Source organism: Choloepus didactylus, chromosome 3 (genome assembly GCF_015220235.1).
Source record: "Choloepus didactylus isolate mChoDid1 chromosome 3, mChoDid1.pri, whole genome shotgun sequence".
Classification (NCBI taxonomy): Eukaryota; Metazoa; Chordata; class Mammalia; order Pilosa; family Megalonychidae; genus Choloepus; species Choloepus didactylus.
Genome location: NC_051309.1, coordinates 63,194,029 through 63,209,634, shown reverse-complemented (window position 1 = coordinate 63,209,634; position 15,606 = coordinate 63,194,029).

The window sequence follows — 15,606 nt, the reverse complement described above, 5'->3', positions numbered from 1 at the left end:
CAGCAGGTGATGCCTGTTAGCCTATAATTCTTGACTGGTGTGAGGAGGTATGGCCGTGTTCCCCCAGGCTCTGGGGTCTGGTTCTGAAGGGAAAGGGCCCCACCTCTTTCCTCCTAGAGAAGACACACCCCCCAGGTGGAGGTCATTAGCAGTTCAATGGTCTCGCTCTCTGCTTGTGCTGTCTCCGCCCTTCCCCGAGTCACAGCCCTGGAAACTGAAAATGACTGGGGCTTTCTCCACTGAGCCAAAAAAGAAACAGATAGTCCCCTTCAGACCCAGTCCAAGGCAACCCTCCGGCTCTCCCAGGTCAGTCATCACCCAAATCCTCTGTCTGTTTTTTGGGGATGCGTACCTGTAGTGAGCAGTTCACACTCGCTACTTAAAACCCCAGTTGGAGCTCAGCTGAGCTATATTTGCTTGCTGGGAGAGAGCTTCTCTCTGGCACCACGAGGCTTTGCAGCTTGGGCTATGGGGAGGGAGTCTCACGACTTGGTTCCGCAGGTTTTACTTACAGATTTTATGCTGTGTTCTCAGGCATTCCTCCCAATTCAGGTTGGTGTATGATGAGTGGATGGTCTTGTTTGTCCCCCCGCAGTTATTCTGGATTATTTACTAGTTGTTTCTGGTTTTTTGTAGTTGTTCCAGGGGGACTACTTAGCTTCCACTCCTCTCTATGATGCCTTCTTGCCCGAGTCCTGTAGAGTGTCTCAGCCTCTTTTGTAACATATCTGGTCACCAATCTTAATGACTCACCTGGTTCTGCCTTACGCTCTGTATTCCAAATTTGTTAGTATCTAATTCATGAATATTTTTAAAGTTTTGATTCTTACTTCAGCCTTCAAATCAGAGTACAATACTCTTTCTCTTTTCCTTATCTTTGACCATGATTTGTTCTAGTTCCCTAGAACCAAGGCTGTGTTAAATAAGAAGGAGGGAAAATGGATGCAATTTTGTATACCATGGATGATTGTATGGTATGTGAATGTAATTCAATAAAACTGAATTTAAAAAAAAAGAAATAAAAAAAAAGTATTTCAAAGAAACTAAAAATAAAACTGATACCCAACAATATAGAGAAATAATGCACAAAATTGAATTACAGACTTCCAGTATTGAAATATAGCTTAGGTCCTTAAAATATAAACACATGTGACCAAAGTGAACTTAGCTGCCCTTATTGTCTATCAAAGGTTATATTGATTTTGTGACAAAATAAATTATTTCATGAAATGTTTTCAGTAGCTTCTCAAGAGAAATGTAGGTGAAAATACTCCTAGAAGAATGTATGAAGTTAGTCATCTCTATTTTAATATTATCTATCTTTAGAGTCTCTAAACAACGTTCCATGACATTTGGTAGGAATTCTTTTCAATGTTTAAGCCATCTTCATCTCTGTATTTTTCTTTGTAGTTTAAGTGTTTTCATCATATAACAAGGAAAACTGTTAATGTTCTGTATGCAGTGTAGTAAGGGTTTATATTTGGTCTAATTTCACCAAGTAAAAATATTTAGTGGTGTAACAAGCAGGTTTGAACTTCAAAAATACAGGCACAAGCAAAGCTTAGCTGTTGTCTGCATTCCATTCTCCCACGTATTACCTGGAGCAGTTAGGTTAAGGGGAGTTGCCCAAACATTGCTTTTGTGCTACCTCATTCTTTCCTCATTATTTTCAATTATTTCATAACCATCTTTATTGTTTAATACATTACATTTATTTTCCACCTGATTTGTCCTCATACAAAAAGTCAATGCATAAACAACAAAGACACTTTTCATTGATGGAAATGTATCATTCATCAGTAATGTGCAGGGACTAGTATATATTGAAGATACGTGAAAAGAGTAACTGGGTGCATAGTTGTTTGTGTATGTGATGAAGTTAGCCAACATCTTTCTATAAACTGAAACTTTCCAGATCATGGACAATTAGTCAATAAGAATTGCTCAAAGCCTGCTATTTGTATAAGAAATTACAAGAACTCAAAGATATTTCTGAGGTTCTCAAGACCATATACTGTTCCTTCCCCTACCCCAACTAACACACCCTTCTTTTATCCACTAATTGATGCTTCACATTTTGCTGTCAGAATGCAATTTCCAGTTTACAACTTTGACCTCTTAACAATTAAATATTATTGGGAGATTCATATTCTAAGAGTTTAGTCATTCATGTGAATGAATAAAATGGATAACCTATTTTAGCTGGGGGTTTATGAAATGATTATGAGAGTCCTATCCATCTTAGATATAAAATAAATGTTGAATATTTCTTTATATGCTTGCATGAACATCAAGAAAAATAAAGAATAACAACCATACTAACATATCGTTATCTAATGGGGTCAGGATTAGACCTGCATAGTGATGGGGAAGGATGGAGAAATGTTTTTTTCTTATATATTTTTTCATTGTTTTACTTGTTATAATAAATATGCATTACTTTGTAGTAAAGTGTAATAAGGAGTGGAAAGGAAAAATGGAATTAGGTTAAAGAGGGTTATTAAGCAAGAAAAGATACTTTATGGGAGATGCGAATCCTTGTAGTTGTCATAAATTACTCAGAACTACTTTGTGAATGCCACAGAGTGACTATCAAATAAACTTAATGTGGCCCATTAACGAAGATTTTGTGAATGCAGTATGTGGGTTGGAAGGTTCAGCTGTGGTGATTCCTAAAACAGATAGCATTAAAAATCATTCTGTAGTACTGCTAGTTTAAATAACTTACCATTGTAGTTGTATATTATTATCTGGTACTAGTTGGGCAATGCTGTAGGAGGGTTAAACTTCACTCCTGTGTAAACAAGAATAGCAGCAATAACAAACAGCAAAAGAAATAACACAGCATTGACCATTGAAAATGTTACAATAATTTAAACTAGTGAAAAGAAAAAAAGGTTTGTCATGATCCATAATACACTTGTGAAGGGTGGGAAATTTTTAAGTAAACACCAATTGCATATATACTGGTACAATCCTTTCGGGAATGCATAGTTGTGTGCTATACAAATAATATAGCCCTTGGCTCAAAAATCTCACTTCTGGAAGGAAATCTAACAAAAAAATCTGCAGCAGAAAGAAAATTTGTGTGCACTGAGATTCTAATGGAAATATGATTAGCTTGACTTATAATAGAAAACACATTAGTTAATTACAGCATATTATAATTGTGATGATCATAAAAGTATATAAATTTGTGTGCAAATATTTGCACTTATATGGAAAATGATAGATATTGAAGGGGATGTTAAAAGAAAATAATTTTGTAGTGATAATTGGAAAATGAATAAACATTTTTGTGCATGTGTAACTTTTCTATCCAAGATTAAAAACAATCTGAGATATATGTGTTTATGGAAGGATTGATATAGGAAAGTCAAATCTCCAGATAGCAGTGTAGTTAAAAAGTCTCAATCATTTGTAGGAGGATATGGGCTATTTGTGACTTTTGTTTTTACTTATGTGATGCCTAAAAGATAGCAATTAGCCTAGTTAGAGAATCTGATTTCTTTAATCTGGGGTAGTACCTAAACAATGGCATTTCAAAATATTTTATATGTTACCAAGTGTATAATTCAGTAACTTTTATAATATTTTCAAAGTTGTAAAACTATCACCACTATTTAATTCCAGATCATTTTCAACACCAGAAAAAAGACACCTCATGCACATTAGTAGTCACTCCCCATTACCCTCTTCTATATCTATGCGTTTGCCTATTTGAGGCATTTCTATGAAAATGGAATCATAATATATGTAGTCTTGGTGTCTGGCTTATTTTTCTTATGGTGGCCCATGCTGTAGAAAATATCAAAACTTATTTTTAAAGACTGAATAATATTCAATTTTATGCATATACCACATTTATTTATCTATTAACAACTGATGAACATTTGGGTTGTTTCCACATTTTGGCCATTATGAATCATGCTGACATGACTATTCAGTGCAAGTTTTTGTGTGAGCATATGTTTTAATTGTCTTGGGTATATTCTAGAAGTGGAATTGTTGGGTCATGCAGTAACTCTAGGTTTAACTTTTTTGAAAAAATAGAAAATTGTTTTCCAAATCATCCATATCATATTACAGTACCAACAGTAATATATGAGTTTCCAATTTCTCCCCCATTCTCACCAAGGCTTTTTATTATCTGTCTCTTCTATTCCTTGTGTGTCTGAAGTGGTATCTCTTTGTGGTTTTGATTTGCATTTCCATATTATGTTGAGCATATTTTCATGTGCTTATTTGGCATTTGTATAGATTTGAAGAAATGTCTATGAAAATCCTTTCTACATATTTTAATTGTTTACTTGTCTTTTTCCTAAGTTATAGCTGTTCTTAATATGTTGTAAGCAAGTCCCTTATCAGATTTATGATGTGCAAGTATTTTCTTTCATTTGTTGGGGTGTCACTTTACTTTCTTTCTTCACTCTATTGCAAATGTCAATATAATAGAAATATATAAATTTGTGTGCAGCCTAATTGCACTTATATGGAGAGGATAAGGATTGGAAGGGGGCATTAGAATGAAAATAATTATGTTATGGTAGAGGGATGATAACTAACTATTTTTTGTGTATTTATAATTTTCCCCCCTGCTATTAAAATCAAGCTGATTCTGGATGGTCAATATGGCAGCCTAAGGGAGCAGAGGGTGGTGTTCCCCCACAGGATCTTTGAACAACTAGCAAAAACTGGCATAAACATGTTCCTCAGATATCCAGAAATCTCTTAAAGGATTGCAGTAACTGGGAATGTTGAATCAAGAAAAATACAGCTTTAAAAACAGTAGGAGGAGCTCCAAGCACCCCCATTGGCCCATCCCTCACTGTTCCATGGTACAGTGTGGAGTGAGCCTGTAATCACATTGCTGATCCCTAACCCCGTTCCAGATGGAAGACAGTAACCCCTATGTGAACACTGCAGTGCTTTTATGTCAGTGTCAGTCTATCTGGTGGCAGTCTAAAATACTGAACCAGGTCACTCATTTCTGGCTCACTGTTGAAGAATTCGCCAGCCAGGCAGAAGCAGCATGTAGCCAATTGCTCTAAAGCAATATGAGAAAAAATTAAGTCAAAGTGGCCTAGAGCAAAGGATTAAATGCTCTAAGTCACATAATACAGGACATGGAGTCTATTATATAGGGAATAAAGGGGCCATTTGAATTCCTATAAATGGGGAAATTCCCAAGACCAAAAGCAAGCACAAGCCCAGGACAAGAAAAAGCCTTGGAAAAGACAGAGATGACAGCTTCATATTCACCTCAGGCTGAGTTGCTTGATAAGATGACTAAACTCTGAAGAAGAGCACTAGCCAAATGCAGGGCCAATTTGCAGACTGTGAAAGGTATATATTGAAATGGTTTGTTTGTTTATATTAGTTCCTGTCATTCAAGAAAATCTCATTCCTCTCACAAATTGGGTGCAAACTTAAGGAACAGACAGCTCAGGGACTAAATCCCAGAGTTAAAATTTCAAAATATTAAAATGTACAGTGTGCAAAAAACAGATTATAAAACAAATAAAGAAACAGGAAATGATGGCCCATCCAAAGAAAAAAGATAAAAATTCTTAAATCCTAATGAAGAAGACCAGACTTTGGACATTCTAGAAAAATATTTAACAAAAAAAGAGAGAGAGTGAGAGAACCTCATTATGTTTGAGAAGATGAAGAAAAACACACACGTAAAAGAAACTAAAGAAAATCAGTGAACAAAGAACAAAGTGAGAATTGCAGTAAAGAGACAGAAATTTAAAAAAGGAACTGAGAAGAAATACTGGAGTTCCCTAGAGGAATTTGAAGAGAAGGTTGGTTCTGGCAGAAGAAAGAATAAGTGAACTCAAACACAAGAAATTTGAAATGATTCAGGTCAGGCCAAGGAGCAGAGAAAAATTTAGAAAAATATGAACAGAGCCTAAGAGACTTGTGGGATTCCGTCAAGCATATGTTTATATATGCAGTATGAGAGTCCCAGGAGAAGAAAGAGGAAAAATGACAGAAGGAATGTTCAAGGAAATAATGGCACAAAAATTGCATATTTTGTGAAACATATGAATATGCATATTTGGAAGTCCAATGAGCTACAAACAGGATAAACTCAAAGAGAATCATGCCCAGACACATAGTAGTCAACCTGCCAAATGTCAAGGACAAGGAGAGCATTCTGAAATCTCCAAGGTATATGTGTTTTGTACAAGGGATTCCCAATAAGATTAAGTGCTGATATATCATCAGAAACCATGGAAGCAAGAAGGTAGTTGGAAGAAATATCTAAAGTGCTGAAAGGAAAAAATTGCCACCAAGAATTTCATGATACCCAGTGAGACTGTCTTTCATAAATGAATAAGAGATTAAGTGAGGCATTCCCAGAAAAATAAAAGCTGAGGGAATTCATCATACCTAGACTTGCCCTAAAAGCAATGCTAAAGGGAGTTCTTCAGACTGAGAGGAAAGGGCTCTACACAGTGAATTGAAGCAGCATGAAGAAATAAAGACCTCTGGTAAAGATAACCATATACGTAATTATGAATGCCAGCATTATTGCATTGTATTGTTTGGTATATAACTCCACTTTTTACTTCTTATGGGTTCCAACACACAAATGCATAAAGTTATGATAAATCTATGGTTTGGGACATACATATATAAAGCTACAATTTCTAACAAGAATAACAAAATGGTGGTGGGGAACAAGGGTACAGGTTCAGTGTATGTGTATTCCATGTATATTTTAAGATCAGATACTTTTATTTGCTCAACTGCTTAGCTGATATTGGAGGTAATCTATTAGATTTTCTTTAAAAAATTTATTAGAGGAGTGGTGAGTTTACAGACCAATCATGCATGAAATTCAGCATTTGCATATACCACCACACCATCCAAACTAAGCACTGATGTGGAGAGTTTGCTACAACTGATGGTAACACTGTTTTGTAACTGTACTAATATTTTTATTAACAGTAGTTACTTTTATTACAATTGGTGAAAATTTATCAAAATTGTACTATTAACTATTGTCTATAGATTTACATTAGGTGTATTTTTAAAATATACTACCCTATTATTAACACTTGTATTAATGTCATACATTTGTTATAATTCATGAAAGAACATTTTTCTACTGGTACTATAGTCTGTCAACTAAAATAGGGTTCACTGTGTTATACAGTCCTATGCTTTATCTTTTAATTTTTATTCTAGTAACATATACAACCTAAAAATGTTTCCCCTTTTAACCACATTCACCTACATAATTCAGTGCCATTAATTACACTCACAATAATATGCTACTTTCACTACCATCTATTTCTAAATCTTTTCAATCAAACTAAATGGAAATTCTGTACAAATTAAGCATCAGCTCCACACTCTCTAACACCAATCTATCCCCTTGTAATCTATATTCTAGAGCCTAATTCTGTGAGTTTGCTTATAATTAGTTCCTATAAGTGGGATCACAATATTTGTCCTTTTGTGTCTGGCTTATTTAACTCAGCATAATATCCTCAAGGTTCATCCATATTGTCACATGCATCAGGACTGCCTTCTTTTTTAAGGAATAATATTTTATTGTATGTATATATCCCATTTTGTTTATCCATTCATTGGTTGATAGACAGTTGGGTTGCTTTCATCTTTTGGCAGTTGTGAATAATGCAACTATTAATATCACTGTGAAAATATCTGATCAAGTCCCTGCTTTAAACTATGGTATACACCTTGAAGCTGGATTGCTGGGTCATGTGGTAATTCTATACTTGGCTTGTTGAGGAACTGCCAAACTCTCATCCACAGTGGTTGCACTACTTTACATTCCCACCAATAATTAATGAATGTTACTATTTCTCCACATCTTCTGCAACACTTGTAATTTTCTGTTTTTTTTTTTTAATGGTAGACATTTTAATGGGTGTGAAATGATATCTCATCATGCTTTCGATTTGCATTTCCCTAATAGCTAATGATGTTGAGTGTCTTTTCATGTGCTCTTTAGCCATTTGTATATCCTCTTTGGGGAAATGTCTATTCAAGTTTTTGCCCATTTTTAGTTGTCTTTTTGTTGCTGTGTCATAGGATTTCTTTACATATTTTGAATATTAAACCCTTATAAATATGCAGTTTCCAAATGTTTTATCCAATTGAGTAGGATGCCTTTTCACTTTCATGATAAAATCCTTTGATGTACAAAACTTTTAGATTTTTAAATAGGTCCCATTTATTTTTTCTGTTGTTACTTTGAGTGTTAAGTCTAAGAAACCACTGCCTAACAGAAAATACTGAGGATGATTCCCTAAATTTTCTGCCAAGAGTTTTACAGTCCTAGTTCTTATATTTAGGTCCTTGATCCAGTTCGAATTAATTTTTGTATGTGGTATGAGATAGGAGTTCTCAGTCATTCTTTTGAATATGAATATCTGGTTCTCCCAGTACCATTTGTCTAAGAGATTATTCTTTTCCAATTGAGTGGCCTTGGAAAAAATCAATTGTCCATAGATATGAGGGTTTGTTTCTGAACTCTCAATTGTCAATTGTCCATAGATATGAGGGTTTATTTCTGAACTCTCAGTTTGATTCCTTTTGTCTAAATATCTATCTTTGTGCCATTATCATGCTGTTTTGACCATTGTAGCTTTCTAATAAATATTAAAGTCAGGAAGTGTGGGTCCTCCAACTTTGTTCTTATTTTTCAAGAGGTTTTTGTCTATTCAGGTCCCCTTACCTTTCCAAATAAATTTGATAATTGGCCTTTCCATTTCTGCAAATAGGCCTTTGGAATTTTGATTGGGATTGCATTGAATCTGTAAATCATTTTGGGTAGAATTGACATCTTAATGATCTTTAGTCTTCCAATCCATGAACACAGGCTGTCCTTCCATTTATATAGATCTTTGATTTATTTTACCAACATTTTATACTTTTCTGCACGCAAGTCTTTTACATCCATGTTTAAATTTCTCCTAGATATTTGATTCTTTTAGTTGCCACTGTAAATGGATTTTTTTCTTTATTTTCCTCTCAAGTTGTTCATTGACAGTGTATAGAAACATTACTGATATTTGTGTGTTGATCTAGTATGCTGCCACTTTGTGAATTTGCTTATTAACTCTAATTGATTTGTTCTAGATTTTTCAAGACTTTTTCTACATAAGATCATGAAAATTTTACTTCTTCCTTTACTACTTATTTGCCTTTTATGTCCTTTTCTTGCCTTTTTGTTCTTGCTAGAACTTCCTGTACAATTTTGAATAACAGTGGTGCCTCTAATTTTTTGCTGATGTCTAGGCATCTGATTATCTTCATGAGTTAACTCTGAAAGTCACTTTCTCCCTCTTATCTAGATTTTTATTGTTGATTGGCTCTGTGTTAAGGCTCTTCATTGACACTTGTTCTTATTCTAGTCCTTTAGAATAGCCCATATTTAACTGATCAGATTTTCTCAACTCTTCATCTGATTTTTGCCCTGGATAGGTGGTTTAATTTTAATGGGGCACTTTTTTTGCGTGTAACTGTTCCACCTCCAGGAGAAAACTTCCTTTCCTCTGTTTCTTTTTCAGGAATCTTGATCTGTTCTGTTTGTTTTTGTGCAGAATTTTCACCCCAGCTCCCATGATTTTTAAAAATTCTCTCCATTACCCAGTGGCCCATTTCCCTTCCACTTTTATCTTTATGGACCCTCCTGTCTTACAGCAGTTCAGTTTAGTCCCCACATTTTTTTTTCTGTGAGTCTTTTTTTCCCTCAGATTTTTTCTTCTTTAGGGTGTTCTGCCCTGGAGAACCTGATTGGGTGACTACAGAAAGGTGAGCTACTCCAGAAAAGTCCATTTTGTGTTTAGGTGGTTTAGTCAACAGAACATAGATTGAGTGAGCACAGCACTTCTCAGCCACACGTTGACCATTATCTATCTCATTTTTTTTTAGCTCTTGGGGGCCCTTTTATATGCAGCACTGCTCAGCAACTTTTGTTCCCCTCTGTGTCTCCCTGGTCTTGGGTCCCTGTGCCTGAATACATGTGAGGTTCTATTGCTGCTATCCCTGGTAGCAGGAGGGAGGGATCCAAGCCACTGCCTCTGAGCAACTTCCAAGCTGTATGAGAGAGGGAGTGAACCAATAGATCTGGAATGGGATTTTCCTCTTACTTTGAGTCAGTATTTGTGGAGTCCTCCAGTCTCTAATGTCCTCCAGTGTTCTAAGCAAGTGGGATTTGCCCTTTTACTTGCTGCATCTGTGTATACTATTGACATTAAGTTGTTATCAAAACAATAATGATTATGGGTTTAGGATATTAAATTTAAGCCCCAGGGTAGCAATAAATAAAATATTAAAGTAAAGAAAATATTAAAACACAGAAAGAAGTGAGGACTAAATATGATAGAATATAAAAAGTCAAATAAATATGAATGTATGCATTAACCAAAGAATTGAATAACAAAAAAGTTTTAAGACTTACAAAGACCAAATAGCAAATGGCAGAAAAAAGTCTGGCAGTATCAGTAGTTACTTTAAATGTAAGTGAATTAAACTCTCCAGTCAAAAGACAGAAATTGGCAGAATGCACACAAAAAAAAGCATGACGTAACTATATATTGTTTACAAGAGACTCACATTACATTCAACTCACATGTAGGTTAAAAGTGAAAGCATGGAAAAATAAACCATATACATATTAACCAAAAGAGAGCTTAGGTAGCTATACTATCACTAAGTCAAAAGCTGTTATAAGGGAAAAAGAACCTCACTATATACTAATAAAGTGGTCAATTCAACAAGTAAAAGTTATAAATATATATATGAACCTTATGGCAAAGCCTCAAAATATATGAAGTATGTATTGACTGATTTGAATGGAGAAACAGATGGTTCTACATTAATAGTAATAAACTTCATTACACTATTAAATAATGGATAAAACATCTGGATAGATAATCAATAAGGAAAGAGAATATTTGAATGATATTATAAACCAACTAGACCTAAGAGACATATATGGTACACTTCACCCAACAGCAGCAGAACACACATTATATTTTTTCCAAACACAAAGGAATACAGCTAAAAATTAATAACAGAGATAGAACTGGAAAATTAAAAATATGTGGAAATTAAATGACACACTCTTGATCAATAAGTCAAAGAAGAAATCATAAGATAAGTCAGGAAACATTTTAAGACAAATGACAATGAAAACAAAACATACCAAAGCTTACGTGATGCAGTGAAGTCAGTCTGAGAGGGAAATTTACAGCTCTAAATACTTACACTAAAAAGGAAGAAAGACCTCAAACAACATACTTAACTTCATAACTGGAGGATCTAAGAAAAGAAGAGCAAACTAAAGCAAAAGAAAGCAAAAAGAAGGAAATAAAAAAGATTAGTGTAGATAATGGAAACAGAAAAAATAATAGAAAAAAATCAATGAAACCATGAGTTGATTCTTTGAAAAGATCAATAAAATCAACAAACTTTTAGCTAGTTTGAAAAAGAAAAAAAGGAAATATGCAAATCACTAAAATCAGAAATAAAGAAGAGGGCATTCTTACCAATTTCACAGAAATAATAAGATTACATGAGAATAGTATGAACAACTGTATGTCAACAAATTAGATAACCTAGATAAAATGGACAAATTCCTAGAAGCACAGAATCTATCTAAATTGACTAAAGAAGAAAGAGAAAATATCTCCAGACCAATGGCAAGTAAAGAGATTGAATCAGTAATCAAAATCTCCCAACAAAAAAAAGCACAGGACTGATGGTGTCACAGGAGAATTTTACCAAACATTCCTTGAAGAATTAATATCAATTCTGTTCAAACTCTTACAAAAAAATTGAAGAGGGTGAAACACTTCCCAACTCATTATATGAGGCCATGATACACTCAGATAAAGATACCATGAAATGTGAGGTGCACAACTAGGTGAATGAACCTTGAGGACATTTTGTTGAATGAAATAAGCCAGAAATGAAAGGACAAATATTGTAAGGCCTAATATAAACTAACCATAATGAGCAAATGCTGAGAATTGAATTGGAAAGCATAGGTTATCAGGGATTAGATCATGGGCAGAGATTGGGAAATCAACAATGATATACAGAATGTTCAATAAGACTTATTTTAAACAGTCCCAAATTGTAAGCTTTCACAGCAGTCACATCTATTTCTGAGATTAACAGTTATTTAAGTGGTATTTACTTGGTAAAAAAAAATTATATTTTCTGTAGCTCACTAATTTAACCTGTATGGTCAGTTTATTTAAACAGCACAATTATATGGAACCTAGAGTAGAGAATGAGATCTTGTTATTCTGTATAAGACCCCAATACATCCCAGAGTATTTGGGACAGAAAATGAAAAAAAGTAGTTGCAAAGTTCCCTTGAGGGACTGGGGAAAAATGTGGAAATATTAAATTTCCCCATCTGGGGAATTTCTGATAATCTCACAAGCCTTAGGTGCTCCCAATTTAGTAAGATTTGCCCTTGATCTTGGGACTTGCCCTTATGAAACCGATTCCTGCAAAGGAGAAGTTAAGCCTACTTATAATTATGCCTAATAGTCACCCCCAGTGAACCTTTTTGTTTGCTCAGATATGGCCTCTCTTTCTAAGCCAATGCTGCAAATATACTCACAACCCTCTCCCCTATGTGGGACATTACTCCCAGAGGTATAAGTCTCCCTAGAAACAGGGGACATAACACCAAGGGATAAGCCTGGCCCTGGCATCATGGAATTAAGAATGCCTTCTTCACCAAAAGGGGAAAAAGAAATGAAACAAAATGAAGTTTCCATGACTAGGAAATTTCAAACAGACTTGGGAAGTCATTCTGGAGGCTATTCTTATGCAGTATATAGATATTTCCTTTTAGTTTCCAGTGTATTAGAATATCTAGACAGAAATACCTGAAACTGCTGAATTGTAATCCAGTAGCCTTGATCCCTGATGATGACTGCATAACTACATAGCTTTTATTGTGTGACCACGTGATTGTGAAAACCTTTGACATTACCTTTATCCAGTGTATGGGCAGAGGAGTAATAAAATAAAGGCAAAAATAAGTAAATAATGGGGGGAGGATAAGGGACATGGGATGTTTTGGGTGTTTTTTTTTTTTGAGTAATGAAAATGTTCTAAAATTTATTGTGGTGATGAATGCACAACTACATGATGATACCATGAGTCATTGATTATATACTATGGATGCATTATTTGGTGTATGAATATATCTCAATAAAATTGCATTAAAAAGATACCATGAGAAAAGAAAATTATAGATCAATATCCCTAATGAGTAGAGATGCAAAAATCTCCATAAAATGCTTACAAACTGAATCAACAGCACATTAAAGTAATTATACACACGATCAAGTAGAATTTAACTCAGGTATTCAAGGGTAGTTCATCATAATAAAATCCAATAAGTGACACACCACATTAATAGAACAAAGGAAGAAAACTCACATGATCATCTCAATTAATGCAGAAAAGGCATTTAACAAAATCCAGCACCACTTCCTGATTAAAATAAAAACAAAAAGCTATATAGCAACCTAGGCATAGGAGGAAATTTTCTCAACATTGAAAAGGGGATATATGGAAACCTACAGATAACATCATACTTAATGGTGAAAGACTGAAATCTTTCCTTCTAAGATCAGGAAGAAGACAGGGATGCCCACCACACTGCTGTTATTTACCATTGACTGGAAGCTGGAAGTCCTAGACAGAGCAATTAGGCAAGAAAAAGAAATAAAAGACATTCAAATTGGATAGGAAGAAGTAGACTTCCCTATTTGCAGATGATATATACTATTTATAGAAAATCCTGAAAAATCTGTGATAAAACAACTAGAAATAATTAGTGAATTTAGCAAGTTTGCAGGGTACAAGATCAACATGCAAAATCAGTGGTGTTTCTACACACTGTTAATGAATAATCTGGAGAAGAAATCATGAAAAAAAATTCCATTTACTATAGCAAGTAAAAGAAAAAATATTTAAGAGGAAAATTAACAAAGCATTCAAAGGAACAATCTTTAGAAAACTAAAAAACATTGATAAAATAAATCAAAGAAGACCTAAATAAATTGAAGAATATTTTGTGTTCTTGGATTGGAACATTAAATATTGTTAATATGTCAATTCCATGCAAAGTAATGTACAGATTAAACACAATACCAATAGATATTCCCACAGTCTTCTTTGCAGAAATAGATAAGCCAATAATCAAATTTATGTAGAAGGATAAAGGCCTGGAATAGCCTGAACTATCTTGAAAAAGAATGATCTTGGAGGACTCACACTTCTTGATTTTAAAAGCTCTTAGAAAACTACAGTAATCATAACAGCATGGTACTGGCACAAAGGCAGACATATAGACCAATGAAATATAATTGAGAGCTCAGAAATAAATGCTCACTTATTTACCAATTGCTTTTTAAAAGGGTGTCATATCCACTCAGTGAGGATCACATAGTGTCTTCTGAAAATGGTGCTTGGAAAACTGGATATCCATGTGTAAGAGAATGAAAGTGGATCCCTATCACACAGCATATACATGTAATAACTCAAAAGGGATGAAAGACCTAAATAAACTAAATTATAAAACTCCTAGAAGAAAACTTAGGGAATCTCCTTTAGGACCTTGTTTTAGGCAATGGTTTATTAAATGTTACACCAAAAGCATGAGCAACAAAAGGAAAAAAAAATTGGTAAATGGGAACTAATCAAAATGAAAATTTTGAATCAAAGAACAACCTAAAGAATGGGAGAACATATTTGGAAATGACATATCCAACAAGAATTTAGTATTCAGAATATATTGAGAAGTCCTATAACTCAACAATGAAAAAAATAAAACACCTCAATTAAATATGAGCAAAAGATATGAACAGACATTTCTTCAAAGAAGATATACAAATGGTCAATGAGCACATGATGCTCAACATCAGTAGTCAATAGGGAAATTCAGGTCAAAACAATGAGATACAATTTCATATCCACAAAAATCACTAGTATTAAAAAACATGAAATTGCAAGTATTGGAGAGGATGTAGAGAAACTGGAACACTCATTTATCATTGGTGGTGATGTAAATTGGTGCAGCTGCTTAAGAGTCTGGTGGTTCCTCAGGAAGTATAGAGTTACTGAATGACCCAGAAATCCCAGTAATAGGTATATAGCTGAAAGAATTGAAAGCAGGGATCAAACATATATTTGCACACCAATGTTCAATATTCAGAATTGCCAAAAGATGAAAGCAACCCAAGTGTCCACAAACCAATGAATATATAAACAATATATAGTATATATGCATATTGGAATATTGTTCACCTTTGAAAAGGAATGACGTTCCAATACATGTGACAATATGAATGAGCCTCAAAGACATCCTGTTGAGTGAAACAAGCCAGACATAAAAGGAAACTATTACTTGATTTTACTGATATGAAATAATTAGAATAAGCAAATTCCTGGAGTCAGACAATAGAACACAGCTTACCAGGGCTTGTCATGGGCATAGGGAATGGGGACTTAATGCTTAATTGGTACAGAGTTTCTTATTGGGGAAATAGAAAATTTTAGCAATGAATGATTGTGATGGTAACACAA